Genomic DNA, 17,025 nt, shown 5'->3' on the forward strand with positions numbered 1-17,025 from the left:
CCTGGCCGAAACCAAAAATGGATGGATGTTTTCTCCTCCATTGTACAAACTTTGTTAATACAAAATAAGGAGTACAACTAGCTGTTTCTAAACAGTACTGAACTGTCAAGAGTTCATGCAGCATAACATGTTACTGCAGTCTTGTATTAGATCACATTGTCATTGGTTTTATGTTGGGAAATATTTTTAAGAAAAATAAAAAAAACTGAAATATCTTGCTTGCATTAGTATTCAACCCCCACACATTAATATTTGGTAGAGCCACCTTTCGCTGCAATAACAGCTTTAAGTCTTTTGGGGTAAGTATGTACCAGCTGCACACAGTGTCGGAGTGATTTTGGCCCATTCTTGGCAGATTTGCTCCAGGTTGTTCAGGTTGGTTGGACGACGCTTGTGGACCGCAATTTTCAAATAGTGCCACAGATTCTCAATGGGATTGAGATCAGGACTTTGACTGGGCCACTGTAGGACATTCACCTTTTTGTTCTTGAGCCACTCCAATGTTGCTTTGGCCTTGTGCTTGGGATCATTATCCTGCTGAAAGGTGAATTTCCTCCCAAGCTTCAGTTTTTTAGCGGACAGAAGCAGTTTCTCTTGCAGTATTTCCCTGTATTTTGCTCCATCCATTCTTCCTTCAATTTTAACAAGATGCCCAGTCCCTGCTGATAAGAAGCATCCCCACAGCATGATGCTGCCACCACCATACTTCACTGTAGGGATGGTGTGTCTTGAGGCATGGGCAGTGTTAGGTTTGCGCCACACATAGCGCTTTGAGTTTTGGCCAGAAAACTCTATCTTGGTTTCATCTGACCACAAAACCTTTTCCCACATCGCAGCTGGGTCACTCTCATGCTTTCTGGCAAACTCCAGACGTGCTTTCAGATGGTACTTTTTGAGTAACGGCTTCTTTCTTGCCACCCTCCCATACAGGCCAGTGTTATGCAGAGCTCTTGATATGGTTGACTGGTGCACCATTACTCCACTCCCAGCCACTGAACTCTGTAGCTCCTTTAAAGTGATTGTTGGCCTCTCTGTGGCTTCTCACAAGTCTCCTTCTTGTTTGAGCGCTGAGTTTTGAGGGACGGCCTTTTCTTGGCAGTGCCTGGGTGGTGTGATGCAGCTTCCACTTCCTGATTATTGATCCAACTGTGCTCACTGGGATATCCAAACACTTGGATATTATTTTGTACCCTTTCCCTAATCTATGCATTTGTATTACTTTATCTCTAACTTCTGTAGAATGCTCTTTGGTCTTCATTTCCCTTCAGATTCACAGCCTGACTAATGATCCTTCAACAGTGGGGTTTTTATCCAGAAAATGTGACAGCAACTTTAATGGTTCACAGGTGGAGGCCAATGGTAAGGTAATTGTGTCCTCGTGAGGGCAATTTCTTTCATCGGTGTAAACTGGGAGCTTCCGCAGCACAGGGGTTGAATACTTATGCAAGCAAGACATTTCAGTTTTTTATTTTTCTTAAAAATATTTCCCAACATAAAACCAATGTCACCTTACAATAATTGATTTTGAGTTTCAGTGTTTTAAAATAAAATATCAAACAGAACGAAATTTCAATGTACCATTTGTAATTCAGTAATATGAGAGAATTAGTCAGGGGTCTGAATACTTTTGCAAGGCACTGTATATATATATATATAGGTAGTGGACAAAAAAATGGAAACACCAACGTAAAGTCACTTAATAGGGCATTGGGCCACTATGGTATCCCACTCTGTGGAGTTCTCGGCGGACCGTTTTTGATGAAACTGGCTGCTCGCGCCCCAGGTTGAAATTTGCAGTCAATTGATCTGCAGTTGCTCGCCTGTTTTGCCTTGCACTTCAAATTAATGCATGGATATCACAATCCTGGAGTATGCGCTTCCGCCCACTGTTGCCCTTTGCTGATGATGTCTTTCCCTCGGAGTTCCATGCCGACATCACCTTAGACACCGTTGCTCGTGAAACATCAGCACGTTGAGCTGTCTTGGTCACTGAAGCTCCTGCCAAATGCACCCCAACAATCACCCCTCTTTCAAAGTCACAGAGGTCTCCTCTTGCAGCCATGCCTGCCATAATTATAGGCAACCAGGCCTGTCCAGCATTTTTATACATGACCCTAAGCATGCTGGGATGTTATTTGCTTAATTAACGCATGAGCCACACCTGTGTGGAAGCCCTTGCTTTCAATATACTTGGTGTCCCTCATTTACCCAGATGTTTCCATTTTTTTGTCCACTACCATATATATATGTGCAGAATCCACCCTGGATTGTAGAAATATTGATGTACCACAGAATTCTGCATTTAAAAAAAAAAAAAAAAGTTTAAATAACCTGTAGCAATAAACTTAACTACCAATACAGAAGAACACATTCAAATTTATGAACGTTCCGCAAGATGGCATTGTGAGTTTGTAAATACTGGTGCTCTGTTTCTCTGGCTCAACCCACTCTTTCTGAAAAGTGAACCACTCCATGTAACACTTAATACTTGCCGTTGTTAGTCAAATCAGGGCTAATGGAAACATTGTACAAAATATGTGTCTGGAGGCAGAAGCCACTTAGGCAGTAAAGGAGCAGCTAATTGTGCTCGTGAGTACCCAAAGCAGAGATAAACTTTTTTGCCGTGCGTGCAATATTGTTCTTGCACATCTGAGAAAGTCAACAATTGATGGTCATTTGAAATGTAATTCCCATCTCTAAAATTCAACTAAAGCGAAGGAAGCTGCAGCAAGGCAGCACAAGTTTGTTCATGGAATTAATACAAGTTTGTAACAGGAGCGTTCTGTTACTGTGTGGGTGTCCGCTGATAAACGAGAGAGACACAGCGGGTTGAAAACGACGCTCAGGTGTCCAGGTTTTATTTATTTACAAGCAGTTGCAGTGATTGGTGGCCACAACTAGGGTACCAGCAATGGTATCCACAGTGTGCAGGGATATATACAACAATGTACATGAATACAAAAATGCAATACAAAAACACTGTACAAAAACAATTAGCAAATAAAAGGTGGCCAAGCTCAGGCTGTGCGCTACTCCCGCTACACAGGGAGGTGCCGCACCAGGAACCTTCTTCCTTACATAAGCTAAATAAACTTTGGTAGGATTAAAAATCCCCTAAATGAATCCCTACATAAACGTTACAATTATCCCGGTCTACACACCGGTCATAACCCTTAACTCACCCTAGTTGCACACACAGTTGTGAGGGATCTCCATTCATTAGAACCCCGGTCTAGACGCGGACGTTCACTCACCCTGGTTTAAACACACAGTCATGAGCCTTTCCACTGGTAACAAAGTGCAGAACACATGGAGAACAAACAAAGAACAAAGGGCTGGTTTTCCAGCTCCTTTTTAAAGACAGGTGACCAGTCACTAGTCACCTATTCAGGATGTCCATGTTTGGTTAGAAAACTGTTCACAAACTATCTAGATAGCTATGGAACTAGATACAGTGATCAATGCCGTTGATCTAAACACAGTTGGATAAATACTACCAGTGTTTAAACATTACAAATAGGAACATACCTGTCATTTTACTTACTTTTAAGACTAAAATACACTGTAAAAAAAAATTATATTTTACTACTGCAAAAAATGTCTGAAAATTGCACAAGGGCTCTGGGGTCCTGCGAGAAAAAAAGTTGACATTTCAAGTTTTTCACCATTCTACACCAAGACCTACACACTACAAGCTGGGTCTGGGGAAAGCTGGAACAGGTGGAACTCAGAACTCTTACCGATACGGACAGCATTGCTGTCTGAAGCCTCAAATTCAATACCGTCATGTTTTAATAAAGTCTAAACACAGGCTTTTCTAGTATAAAATAATTCTCCCACATATTATTATATAATCATATATGTTTGAAAAAGCAGCTAAAATGAATCTACATTTCCCTGTAGCAATATACAGCTTTTAATTAAGGCAGTTTTATCAATGAAGAGTGTCTTGCCCCAATACACTTGATCATTTTTATACTGCATAGGCAAATCTCTTCGAAAAAATACATAAAAGTTTGGAGCAATGCAAATAACTTATTTCTATTAAGTATTATAGTGACGCCACCAAAGGTGTCTATAGTGAGTCATTAAAGATGTCATTCCTACAGTATATGAAGAATGTATTGCTCCAAGGTCATTTCAAAATGTTCGTATTATTATTTTATTATTATTATTTATTTATTAGCAGACGCCCTTATACTGTGGGCACATATATCTTAGAAAAAATCCCTGGCATGACCATGGGTATGTTGCTTAAACGTTAGTAATGAAATTTACACTTCATAGATCAGTATTAATGGAATGAATGTCCTATTTCAATGCCTAACTTCAACAATACTTCGGTCGAAAGACCATGAGTGCAGTTGATTGCAACCAAGGGTTTTTGGCATTTCAGCTACTTAGAAAAATGTTACCTGAATCTGTTGCTGCTGCTCTTCTTCAGTGGTTGGGAAATAAATTAAATCTGAGGCCTGGTTGAATAAAGTTTCAGTTATGTCAGTTATTATATTGGAAACTGATGACAGTGATAAACCTTGTCAATCACTATTCAATACCTGTGTCAGACAGGTATGTCGTGGGGCTCTAGTGCACCAGAGCAGTACTTTTTTGTGACCGTACATCAAAATCCCTAAAGGCTATGAAAACAGACTTAATTCATCACACTGCTGTGGAGGAAAATTATGGAATTCTGATAAAATATATTTAACTGAATATGAAGTACCTTTCAGTCTACAACAGACAGTGATTACATCAGCTGAAGCCTAACAGTTGAATCCCCAAGCTTCTGGACAATATTACCCCCCACCCAAGGCCCTCTGATAAGACTGGCTCTGTTTTGATCTTATCTTGTACCACTTCCTATCCCCCTGTCCTGCTGGACTTTCTGATAAACACCGGCTCTGTTTTGATCTTATCATGTGCTACTGGCCATTCCACTGTTCTACTGAACTTTCTGGTAACACAGACACCAGTTACACCCTACTTTCCAGCTTGTACAAACTGTATAAATATCAACTGTAAACCCACTTGTGTTAACAGTCTCTTGTAGACTCTTCCCTTGTATACATTCATTAAAATATCTGGAGCTGATAATCAACCTGAATCCTAAGTCTCTTTGGATAGAGGAGAGTAAATACACTACAGATTATGGCGCTGCGAGCAGGGTCCTGAATATGCTTTGGTTGTTCTTCTTGTGTCTGTTACCAGTCTACCTGGAAGGGTGAGTAAATTGAACAAAAACTACCCTCCATATTTAGAGGCTAGAATGTTAACAGACTGAGATTGAATGAAATTCCATATGTGTATTAGGATTAAAAGAACTGCATAAAAATTGTTTCAAGACCAGGATACAGGTATTATCAGGGATATTTTGGCGCACGTTGCGTAGTTTTGGCTGTGAATCTTGAGGGGTTCATAGTTGGCTGTCAGCTCTGAGGAGTTAGGCAGTAGGGTAACTTACTAATCAATACACTTTGTTTTGGGCTGTAAATCTGAGAAAAAGGTTTTACAGTAGTGCGATTAGCAAGTTACCACAGGCGCGTATCAGGCGCGTAGTTTTGGCTGTGAATCTTGAGGGGTTCATAGTTGGCTGTGGACTCTTTGAAGTCTGACAGCAGGGTAATTGACTAATCAATAAATTGTGTTTTGGCCTGTAAATTCACAGAGAAGGGTTTTACGGCAGTTTGACTAGTAAATTACCACCGGTGCGTAGTAACGCGTACGTTTGGGCTGAGAATCTAGAGAAAGGATTTTACAGCAGTGTAAGGAATTTGGCGCGCAGCGTTAATATTAGGTTAATGGGCTTGATCAAGCAGGGAGTAAGAATGAATGAAGTAATTGAGTGTGTGAGTGGCAAAATGTATGGACAAGGTATAAGTGGAATAATTGAGTATGTGAGTGAAAAAAAAAGTTAAATTGTATGAAAAAATGACCAAAAGTGGCTGGGACCCGAAGTGGGTCCCAAGCCAACAGCGTGAATGGTGGAATAACAGAATAAGGATAGGACTGACAAGGGAATTGTAATTTTATGTGTTGCCGCATGTTCAAGGGGCACTGGGGAGTGCATTGGATAAAGCAAAAACCATACAGCAAGAAAACAAATTATTTAGAGAGCAATTGAACATTTTGCAGAAATGTATGTCTAAAGCTAAAAGAACAACAAGGAAAGTGTGTAGAGTAGCAGGCATTGGAAGTAGGAAGGCTTTGAAAGATGATGATATTGAATGAGATCAATTAGAAGAAGAAGCAGGAAGGTGATAATGCACTTTAAGGCACTTTTAACCATGCATATGCATATTACAGGACATCTTAGTTTAATGACAACTATCTTATTTAGAAAAATGTACTGTTTAGTACATTTTTCTAAATAAGATGAATAATGCTGAAGACAATGAACATATCCATGTGATGTAAACAATCCAAGTTGCAATCACGTGACCCCAGCAGGTTACATGCTGTCAATATTTGGAGTATTTTTCTTAAACCTTCCGTCAGAAGGAATTAGAAAGATATAATTAATGATGTGCCACATACTGTACTTGGAGTTTGTGACCCCTACTGTGCACCACCGGTGAGCGAGCACACTTTGACGTGATTTGACGAAGATTATTTTTTCCTTTTAAGAAAAGTACTTACCGGTACATGTTATTAAGAAAAAATACATGTTCAAAAGTTTGTTACAAAATACAGTATTAATATGAATTATATACAGTATTTCTATGTTGTTCGTATATAAACTCACAATTAAAACAATGTATATAGCATATTTAGTATAAGAGTATCATAACTTTGTAAGGGGATAAAAAAAAAAAAATGTTGTTCTACGAAGCGCCAGTAACTAGAATCTGTATATTTCCTGTAAAATCAGCTTCAGGGAGTGACAGCTAAATGGTTAAGATATGCCAAGGAGACTTCTGTTCAGTTTTCAAGTTGCCTAAAATTACAAGTAGATGGATGCTGTTTGCAATTATTGCACTTTTAAATATGTTATAAATGATGTTTCTGTGATTTCATATTAGTTCAGTAAAATAATACATGTTGTATAATGCATTCTGTTAACGGTAAAGGCATATTTTATGTAAGGACTGAGAATCACTAACCTGCTTAATTGTGTTAAACTGTATTACAGTATGCTGCAGTTTTGATAGACCAAGGCTGACTGAGAAATATACCTGGGTTTGGTCTGCGGAAAAAATGGCAGCCCTACCCTGAGTACTACTTCCTAAATGTTAACATGTTACAATATACTAAATTAACAGATCAAGCTTATTATATAATAGTTTGCAAAATTAGATGAAAATGTTCAATACAGTCGGGATAATACATAATCATTATTTGTTCATCTCGTTACTTGTTATAAAAACTGTAAGTATACTGCTATACTACTTGCAAACTTGCATACTACTTCATGGCGTAAAAGCTGCCACGCCTGCACTGCAACCTGCATTAGAAGCATGTCTTGGCTTTGATTATTATTATTATTTATTTCTTAGCAGACACCCTTATCCAGGGCGACTTACAATTGTTACAAGATATCACATTATTTTTACATACAATTACATTATTTTTTTATTATTTTTCCTACACAGGGTTTATATTGCAAACTTTAAAAAAAATTAAATGTATTTTATTTATGTGTAACAAACACATTTTTAATGTGAAAAAATGTAGTTGATATGAATGACACTTTCATTGAACATACATACTTTTGCACACATAACTTTAACACGCATATATATTGTTGATAGTTTCTATTGTATACTGTTGATGAAATAATATGAAATCATGATCGAATTTGGATATGTCAATTGCATTATGTGGAAATCAATTATTATATTTATTTTTAAAAAAAATCACTTTAATTTATGTGGCAGATTGCTGCTGAACATATGTAGCACCCGGGAGGGGCACTCATTATTTCTGATCAGGCCAGGCAGAATACCAGAAGGAAAATATAAACTAGTCCAGGCCCTGGTCCAGGCCCTGGTACTCTCCCGCCTAGACTACTGCAACTCTCTCCTGGCTGGCCTCCCTGCGTCCGCCACCCGTCCGCTCCAGCTCATCCAGAACTCTGCTGCCCGCCTGGTGTTCTCTCTGCCTCGCTTCGCCCACACTACTCCACTACTCCGCTCACTCCACTGGCTCCCGATCACCGCTCGCATCCAGTTCAAGACTCTTGTACTCGCCTACAGATGCCTTGACCAGACTGCACCCAGCTACCTCCAGACCCTCATCTCTCCCTACACCCCCACTCGACCTCTCCGCTCCACCTGCACTAGAAGACTGACTCTACCTCCGCTACGCTCCCCTGCCTCCAGAGCCCGCTCCTTCTCCACCCTTGCTCCGCAGTGGTGGAACGACCTTCCTACAGATGTCAGGACTGCCCAGTCCCTGACCACATTCTGGCGCCTCCTTAAGACTCACCTCTTCAAACAGCACCTGTAGAACTCCTCTGTTTGTATCCTGGGACACTATCACCCTTCATTTAAATGTGCTTTATTTTGCTCTGATCTGCCCCCTATTTTACTGCATTTAATCCTGTACTTCAGAATATTGTAATCTGCCAAGTGTTTAACCTGTAGTATTTTGTACTTAATCATATCCTGATGTAACTATATCACTATTATCTGCTGTATTATTGAATTGTGGTTTGTCACACTTGAACAAAAATTATTGTATTTCTTGCTCTTATTGTATTACTTGTATTGTAACACTTGAAATGTATTTGCTTGCGATTGTAAGTCGCCCTGGATAAGGGCGTCTGCTAAGAAATAAATAATAATAATAATAATAATAATAGACAACACTACTATGTCGGGCAATGAACATTGTTTTATTAAATATAGGTGGTAAACTATACTTAACAAACAGGGCAGATCTAGAATACACATTCACAGCAAGTGGTTTGCACTGCCCGTTAATTAAAACAATAACTAAACACAGAATTACAATTTAAAACTAAAGAGCAGTGCGGCTCAATACCGGCTTACGAAAAAAAAAAAAAAAACAGCAATAAAACCAATACAGCCTGTCTCCAGCACTCCTCTAAAACCCCAATGCCTTTTAAAATAGTAGTTTAAGACCAAAAGCGCAGGCAGGGAGATACGCCTTTAAATTCGGCGGCTCTTTCTTTCCTATTTATTTTCCTACCACCTGCCGAATCAGAGCCCTGCACTGGACGAGTAGGAGACAGTACCCCTGGGGGTGTGGCGCCAGGAGAAGCCGTGTCACTCAGAGGTAGAGTGGGATGAGGTCATCCAGGTGGCTGTCGAATCGCTGCTGGAGTGCAGCCGCTGGTAGAGAGTCCTGTGCCTCCAGACAGAGAGTACCCCGTGCCACTAAGGAGGGAGTGTCCAATTCTGCCAGCGCCAGAGCCCCAGAGCCTAGCACCGCCAGAGTGCCCAGCGCTACCGCCTGAAAAAGAGAACCCCGCGCCACAACTGCAGTCTGAGAGACAGTGTCCTGCACCACCTGGCACAGACTGTCCTGCGCCGCCCAAGAGAAAGTGCCCCACACTACCAATGAGAGCACGCCGCGCTGCCGCCAGTGAGAGACTGCACATCAATGTCAGCGAAAGAGTACCTTCCGCCACCCGGAAGAGACTGGCCTACGCTACCATAGAAAGAGAGAACCTCGTTCCGTCAGAGCCCCAGAGAGAGAGCCTCTCGCTGCCAGAGCCCCAGAGAGGGAGCCTAGCATCGCCAGAGCCCTAGAGAGAGAACCCCACACCGCCAGAGCCCCAGAGAGGGGGCCCAGCATCGCCAGAGCCCCAGAGAGAGAACCCCACACCGCCAGAGCCCCAGAGAGGGGGCCCAGCATCGCCAGAGCCCCAGAGAGAGAGACCAGCATCGCCGCCCTAAACAGAGTGCCCCATGCCATGGCTGCAGCACCCAGCCCTCGCCAAGCTGGGTTCCGAGGTTGCTGTTGGGGCTGTGCTAGCTAGTCTCTGCCCCGCTGTGGGGAGGGGGACAGCGGTCCCAGGAAGACCAGACCGAGGAGGGACTGCCATCCAGGACTGGCACGGGGGTCTGGAATTGGTGGCTGTCCTGGAGCCCCATAATGTGGCCTAGCCCCTGAAGTGGTTGTCAGATTGCATTGCTGTCCTCCACACTGGCAACCCCACAGACTGCCACATAGGGACCAGGTCAGTGCTTCCCGAAGCATTTGAGTGGGTGCCAGTGTAGAGGTGGGTCAATTTTGGACTGCTTGGGACTGGACGCTGGGGGTGGGGTGCAGGAATGTTAGTGTCAGTGTGCTGTTGTCAGTAGAAGCGAGTTTTGTGTCTAGGCAGTGGGCAGTGTTGGCGCGCTGTCTGGGGTGTCACACGCAGTGCAGCTGTATGTAGATGGGGTCTGTCGTTGGCTGCACTTGTGCTTGGTTTGTGCTTCGTTCCTCCAACCAGCTGTTTGCGCGGGACCGAGGGTCTGAGCGATTGGACTGTGTGTATGTAAATGTACCTCTGTGTGTGTGAGCCAAAAGGGCTTGGGGGATCACTATTTTATGCGTGCAGCTCGGGGTCATGTTGTGGTTTTCATGTAGCTGTGTGTACTGAAGCTGTCTGTCTGCACTAAACTATTTAATAAGAGCATTTGCCTGCTGTTCCAATGCTTCAATAAAAATAGCAGTTTTCACTGCTTTAAACTGTGTCCTGTGCTGTCTCCATTGCTCCCTGCTGAGGACCAGATATGCTGCTGCTACAATATATAGCAGATTGTTATGTATCCGGAATGTGAATTGAATGCATTGATTGCTAGATTACTATTTCTAGTAATCAGATAAGGTGTTAAATGACAGTGAGTACCGAGTGCTCTTAATAGATGTAATGAGTTCTGTTTTCAATACGCTCTGATGAAGACAACATGTCGAAACATGTCAGTGTACCAGTTTTTACCTTATTTTAATGAATAAAGTATGAATAATTGACACAATTTTGGTATGTAGACTTTTATTTAGCGGGAGTTGCTGTCTTTTCTGTTTGGCAGTGGCAACATCTAAGCAGTGTTTCCTATTTAACGTTTCCTGGGATGAAGCACCTCGTGTTTGATTAAATGGACTGAAATATCTCTGTAGTGCCAGCATCTATATCTATATTTTTCATATATATATATACACACACAGTACTGTGCAAAAGTTTTAGGCAGGTGTGAAAAAAATGCTGTAAAGTAAGAATGCTTTCAAAAATAGACATGTTAATAGTTTATATTTATCAATTAACAAAATGCAAAGTGAGTGATCAGAAGAAAAATCTACATCAAATCCATATTTGGTGTGACCACCCTTTGCCTTCAAAACAGCATCAATTCTTCTAGGTACACTTGCACACAGTTTTTGAAGGAACTCGGCAGGTAGGTTGGCCCAAACATCTTGGAGAACTAACCACAGTTCTTCTGTGGATTTAGGCAGCCTCAGTTGCTTCTCTCTCTTCATGTAATCCCAGACAGACTCGATGATGTTGAGATCAGGGCTCTGTGGGGGCCATACAATCACTTCCAGGACTCCTTGTTCTTCTTTACGCTGAAGATAGTTCTTAATGACTTTCGCTGTATGTTTGGGGTCATTGTCATGCTGCAGAATAAATTTGGGGCCAATCAGATGCCTCCCTGATGGTATTGCATGATGGATAAGTATCTGCCTGTACTTCTCAGCATTGAGGAGACCATTAATTCTGACCAAATCCCCAACTCCATTTGCAGAAATGCAGCCCCAAACTTGCAAGGAACCTCCACCATGCTTCACTGTTGCCTGCAGACACTCATTCGTGTACCGCTCTCCAGCCCTTCGGCGAACAAACTGCCTTCTGCTACAGCCAAATATTTCAAACTCATCAGTCCAGAGCACCTGCTGCCATTTTTCTGCACCCCAGTTCCTGTGTTTTCGTGCATAGTTGAGTCGCTTGGCCTGGTTTCCACGTCAGAGGTATGGCTTTTTGGCCGCAAGTCTTCCATGAAGGCCACTTCTGACCAGACTTCTCCGGATAGTAGATGGCTGTACCAGGGTCCTACTGTTTTCTGCCAATTCTGAGCTGATGGCACTGCTGGACATCTTCCGATTGCGAAGGGAAGTAAGCATGATGTGTCTTTCATCTGCTGCAGTAAGTTTCCTTGGCCGACCACTGCGTCTACGGTCCTCAACGTTGCCCGTTTCTTTGTGCTTCTTCAAAAGAGCTTGGACAGTACATCTGAAAACCCCTGTCTGCCTTGAAATTTCTGCCTGGGAGAGACCTTGCTGATGCAGTATAACTACCTTGTGTCTTGTTGCTGTGCTCAGTCTTGCCATGGTGTAAGACTTTTGACAGTAAACTGTCTTCAGCAACCTCACCTTGTTAGCTGAGTTTGGCTGTTCCTCACCCAGTTTTATTCCTCCTACACAGCTGTTTCTGTTTCAGTTAATGATTGTGTTTCAATCTACATATTGAATTGATGATCATTAGCACCTGTTTGGTATAATTGTTTAATCATACACCTGACTATATGCCTACAAAATCCCTGACTTTGTGCAAGTGTACCTAGAAGAATTGATGCTGTGTTGAAGGCAAAGGGTGGTCACACCAAATATGGATTTTTCTTCTGTTCACTCACTTTGCATTTAGTTAATTGATAAATCTAATCTATTAACATGTCTATTTTTGAAAGTATTCTTACTTTACAGCATTTTTCACACCTGCCTAAAACTTTTGCATAGTACTGTATATATATATATATATATATATATATATATATATATATATATATATATATATATATATATATATATATATATATATATATACACAGTGCCTTGCATAAGTATTCACCCCCCTTGGACTTTTCCACATTTTGTAGTGTTACAACCTGGAATTAAAATGGATTTAATTAGGATTTTTTGTCACTGATCTACACAAAATAGTCCATAATGTCGAAGTGGGGAAAAAAATCTACATATTTTTCAAAATTATTTACAAATAAAAAACTGAAAAGTCTTGATTGCATAAGTATTCACCCCCTTTGCTGTGACACCCCTAAATAAGCTCTGGTGCAACCAATTGCCTTCAGAAGTCACATAATTAGTTGAATGGAGTCCACCTGTGTGCAATTAAAGTGTCACATGATCTCAGATTAAATACACCTGTTTCTGGAAGGCCCCAGAGTTTGTTAGAGAGCATATCTAAACAAACAGCATCATGAAGACCAAGGAGCTATCAAAACAAGTCCGGGATAAAGTTCTGGAGAAGCACCAATCAGGGTTGGGTTATAAAACAATATCCCAAACTTTGAACATCCCCCGGAGCACTGTTAAATCCATTATTAAAAAATGGAAAGAATATGGCACAACCGCGACTCTGCCTAGAGAAGGCGTTCACCAAAACTCAGTGACCAGGAAAGGAGGGCATTAGTCAGAGAAGCAACCGAGAGGCTAATGGTAACTCTGGAGGAGCTGGAGAGATCCACAGCTGAGAAGGGAGAAACCGTCCGTGAGACAACTATAACCCGGACGCTCCACAAAGCTGGGCTTTATGGAAGAGTGGCGAGAAGAAAGCCATTGCTGAAAAAAACCCATATCAAATCCTGTTTGGATTTTGCCAAAAGACATGTGAGAGACACAGCAAACATGTGGAAAAATGTACTCTGGTCTGATGAGACCAAAATTGAACTTTTTGGCCTTAGCGCAAAATGCTATGTGTGGTGCAAAGCCAACACTGCTCATCACCCTGAGAACACCATCCCCATGGTGAAGCATGGTGGTGGCAGCATCATGTTATGGGGATGCTTTTCATCGGCAGGGACTGGGAAACTGGTCAGGATTGAGAGCAAGATGGATGGATTCAAATACAGGGAAATTCTAGAGGAAAACCTGTTTGTCTGCAAGAGACCTGGGACTGGGGCGGAGGTTCACCTTCCAGCAGGACAATGACCCTAAACACACAGCCAAAGCTACACTGGAGTGGTTTAAAAAGAAGAACCTGAATGTCTTAGAATGGCCCAGTCAAAGCCCAGACCTCAATCCGATTGAGAATCTGTGGCAAGACTTGAAAATTGCTGTTCACCAACGGTCCCCCTCCAACTTGACAGAGCTTGAGCAATTTTGCCAAGAAGAATGGGCAAAAATTGCAGGATCCAGATGTGCAAAGCTGGTAGAGACTTACCCAAAAAGACTCACAGCTGTAATTGCTGCCAAAGGTGCTTCTACCAAGTATTGACTGAGGGGGGTGAATACATATGCAACCAACAAATGTCTTTTTTTTTGTTTAATTAACTTTTGTGTCACAATAAAAAATATTTTGCACCTTCAAAGTGTTAAGTATGTTGTGTAAATCAAATGGTAAAAATCCCAATTAAATCCATTTTAATTCCAGGTTGTAACACTACATAATGTGGAAAAGTCCAAGGGGGGTGAATACTTATGCAAGGCACTGTGTGTATATATATATATATATATATATATATATATATATATATATATATATATATATATATATATATATATATATATTTTAGATACACTGTCAAAATGAAAACATTACAAAGTTAGTATCGGGTATGACCTCCCTGAGCATTAACACAATCCTGGCAGCATTGGCGCATAGACCTGATCAGCCTCTGGATAGACTGCTGTGGGATGTTCCGCAGCTCTTCCTGTGCAGCTGCAGCCAGCTGGCGAAGGTTGGCTGGTCACGGTTGCCACACTGAACAATGCAACAGTCAGCGTAACGGTCCTGGGCTGTTGTGGTGACCTTCTGCCTTCCAGGACGTGGCCTGTCCCTCACTGAGCAGAACATCTCATTCTCCAGGCAACTTCTCTCACAGACAAACCTATCTGCTCACTATTTAAATGCAAATAACATTATGTATGTGTCATATGTATATATATATATATATATATATATATATATATATATATATATATATATATATATATATAGTAATGTAGCCTCTCTGTCATCGGCTCGCTTGCCCTTTACAACAGACCCAGGCACAAACCTTTGATTTTAAGCACTACTGCGCACTTTAATTTTCACAACACAAAACAAACAAACAAAACAAAAGCCTAGCTCAACGTAGAGCCTAACTTCAATTAAACAGGTCCCTGATTCACACACAGGACGGCTAAGCCGTTTACCTGTCAACAAACACTTTTATAAACACTTTACCTTTCTTTAAATAGCGAAATTATTATTTTATTATTATTTATTTCTTAGCAGACACAGACTTACAGTCGTAAACAAAAATACATTTCAAGACTCACAGTACACACTTCTTACACCTGCTCCCTAGTGATCTCCCCCTGTAATGGAGCTGGAAGCTCTCTTTTACAGTATGTGGCTGTTCCCAATTAACACCAATTACCTTGCTTGCAATCTATGTGAATGGCAAGGCAACTAGGTGAAAACATCTGATTTGTGGAATAGAAAGAGCGACTACTACAGTATAAAGCAGTGTGTTTGTTATTTCAGTCTTGTGAATGGCACATAATGAGATCCAAACAGCTGAGTTTGCCCGAAATATACGGCATGCTTAACACGGTAAACTATGCCATTGTTATTGAAATCAATGGGAATGGCAAACAGCAAACACTATTTGTCCAATATAAATGGCTGCCCGAAATAACCCTGTACGGTGTAAGTGGTGGCGACTGTAGTGAAAGACAGCTCCCCTCTATGATTAATCTTCAAAACAGCTGGATACATAAAGAAAGTGTCCACTCCCTGGGAGCAAAGCTTCACTCTCACTTCACCAAAGGCCCTCCTCTTCGCGGCGATGACAGCAGAGTAATCCACAAAAAAAACAGAGCTTTTGCCCCTGTACGTCTACTGGAGCGGATTTTCGAGCAGCCTGGAGGAGTCGTTGTCGATCAGTGTAAAGAAGGCATTGAAATATCATGGGTGGTTTATTGTAATCCAGAGGGCCACCTTCGTATACGCAATGCGCTCTATTTAATTCCAGAAAAGGGTGGTCATCAGAGGACTTCAGGGTCGGATACTTATGCAGAATTTTCTGCTGAAGAAAGTGGATGGGGTCATGCCAAGCAGACCCAATAATCGGGGCCAGGTGACCTCTTCATACGCTTTCCCTCTGGTGTGGATTGAGGGAAAGCATGAGTTTCATTCTTGACGCTGACCTGATACAATGTCACTAACTTTTTGTTTGTTTGTGTTTTGCACTTCAAGGCCACCGTAAGAAAATACTCTATGTAACCACTTCTAACATAGCATACAGATACACAGAACTCCATCACATAACCTTACAACTTATTCAATTTTGAAACAATGCACTTACTCAATGGTAAGCACCACAACGGTCCTTTGAAAATAACCCCCTAAGTTTATTATTAGTATTATCTTCTAGTTTAGTTAATTGCTACTGCTAATGAGTGATCTTCATGAAGTCTTGAAGACAGGCTAGTTTAAATCCTGCTGTTTGCATTGCCCAAACAACACTTAATGGATTTGAAAACGTATCAATGTATTAATGCTTGCAGGTTTTTTTTTGCAAATGTAATAACTGCACGTGGTATTATGATGTAATACTACTTACAAATGTAATAGAATATCAACTGCATAGCAATAATATATACCAATTTAAATAACATATACTAATTCATGTTTTTTGTGTTTGATATCAGTTGGCAGATTTATAGTGAATGTAGCTGATTTATTTGCTGTTAACATTATTAATTATGCAATTAAGGTGTTATAACATATGTACTTATTACATTTGCAGGCATTATTACATTCAATGAAATGATTAAATTAATAATTATACAGATTAAAACCCAATGAGCAAACAACAACCTTGTAATACTGTTTTTTTGTTTTTGTTTTTATTTTATAACCATAGATAATTATTTATGGAAGTTCACTGGACAAGCTGACACGTTTATCACATCAATTGATAATGGAAATACCACGTTTTACGCATTTGACATTTGAATTTAGCTGTGAAATCTGCTTGTGATGCCAAGCTCACAAAACACAATACGCTCAACACTTCATCATCTGGGACTTTTCAAAAATCCTGTGAAACAGATGTAATTCCTGACATAGTTAGA

Source organism: Acipenser ruthenus, chromosome 3, assembly GCF_902713425.1.
Source record: "Acipenser ruthenus chromosome 3, fAciRut3.2 maternal haplotype, whole genome shotgun sequence".
Taxonomy (NCBI): Eukaryota; Metazoa; Chordata; class Actinopteri; order Acipenseriformes; family Acipenseridae; genus Acipenser; species Acipenser ruthenus.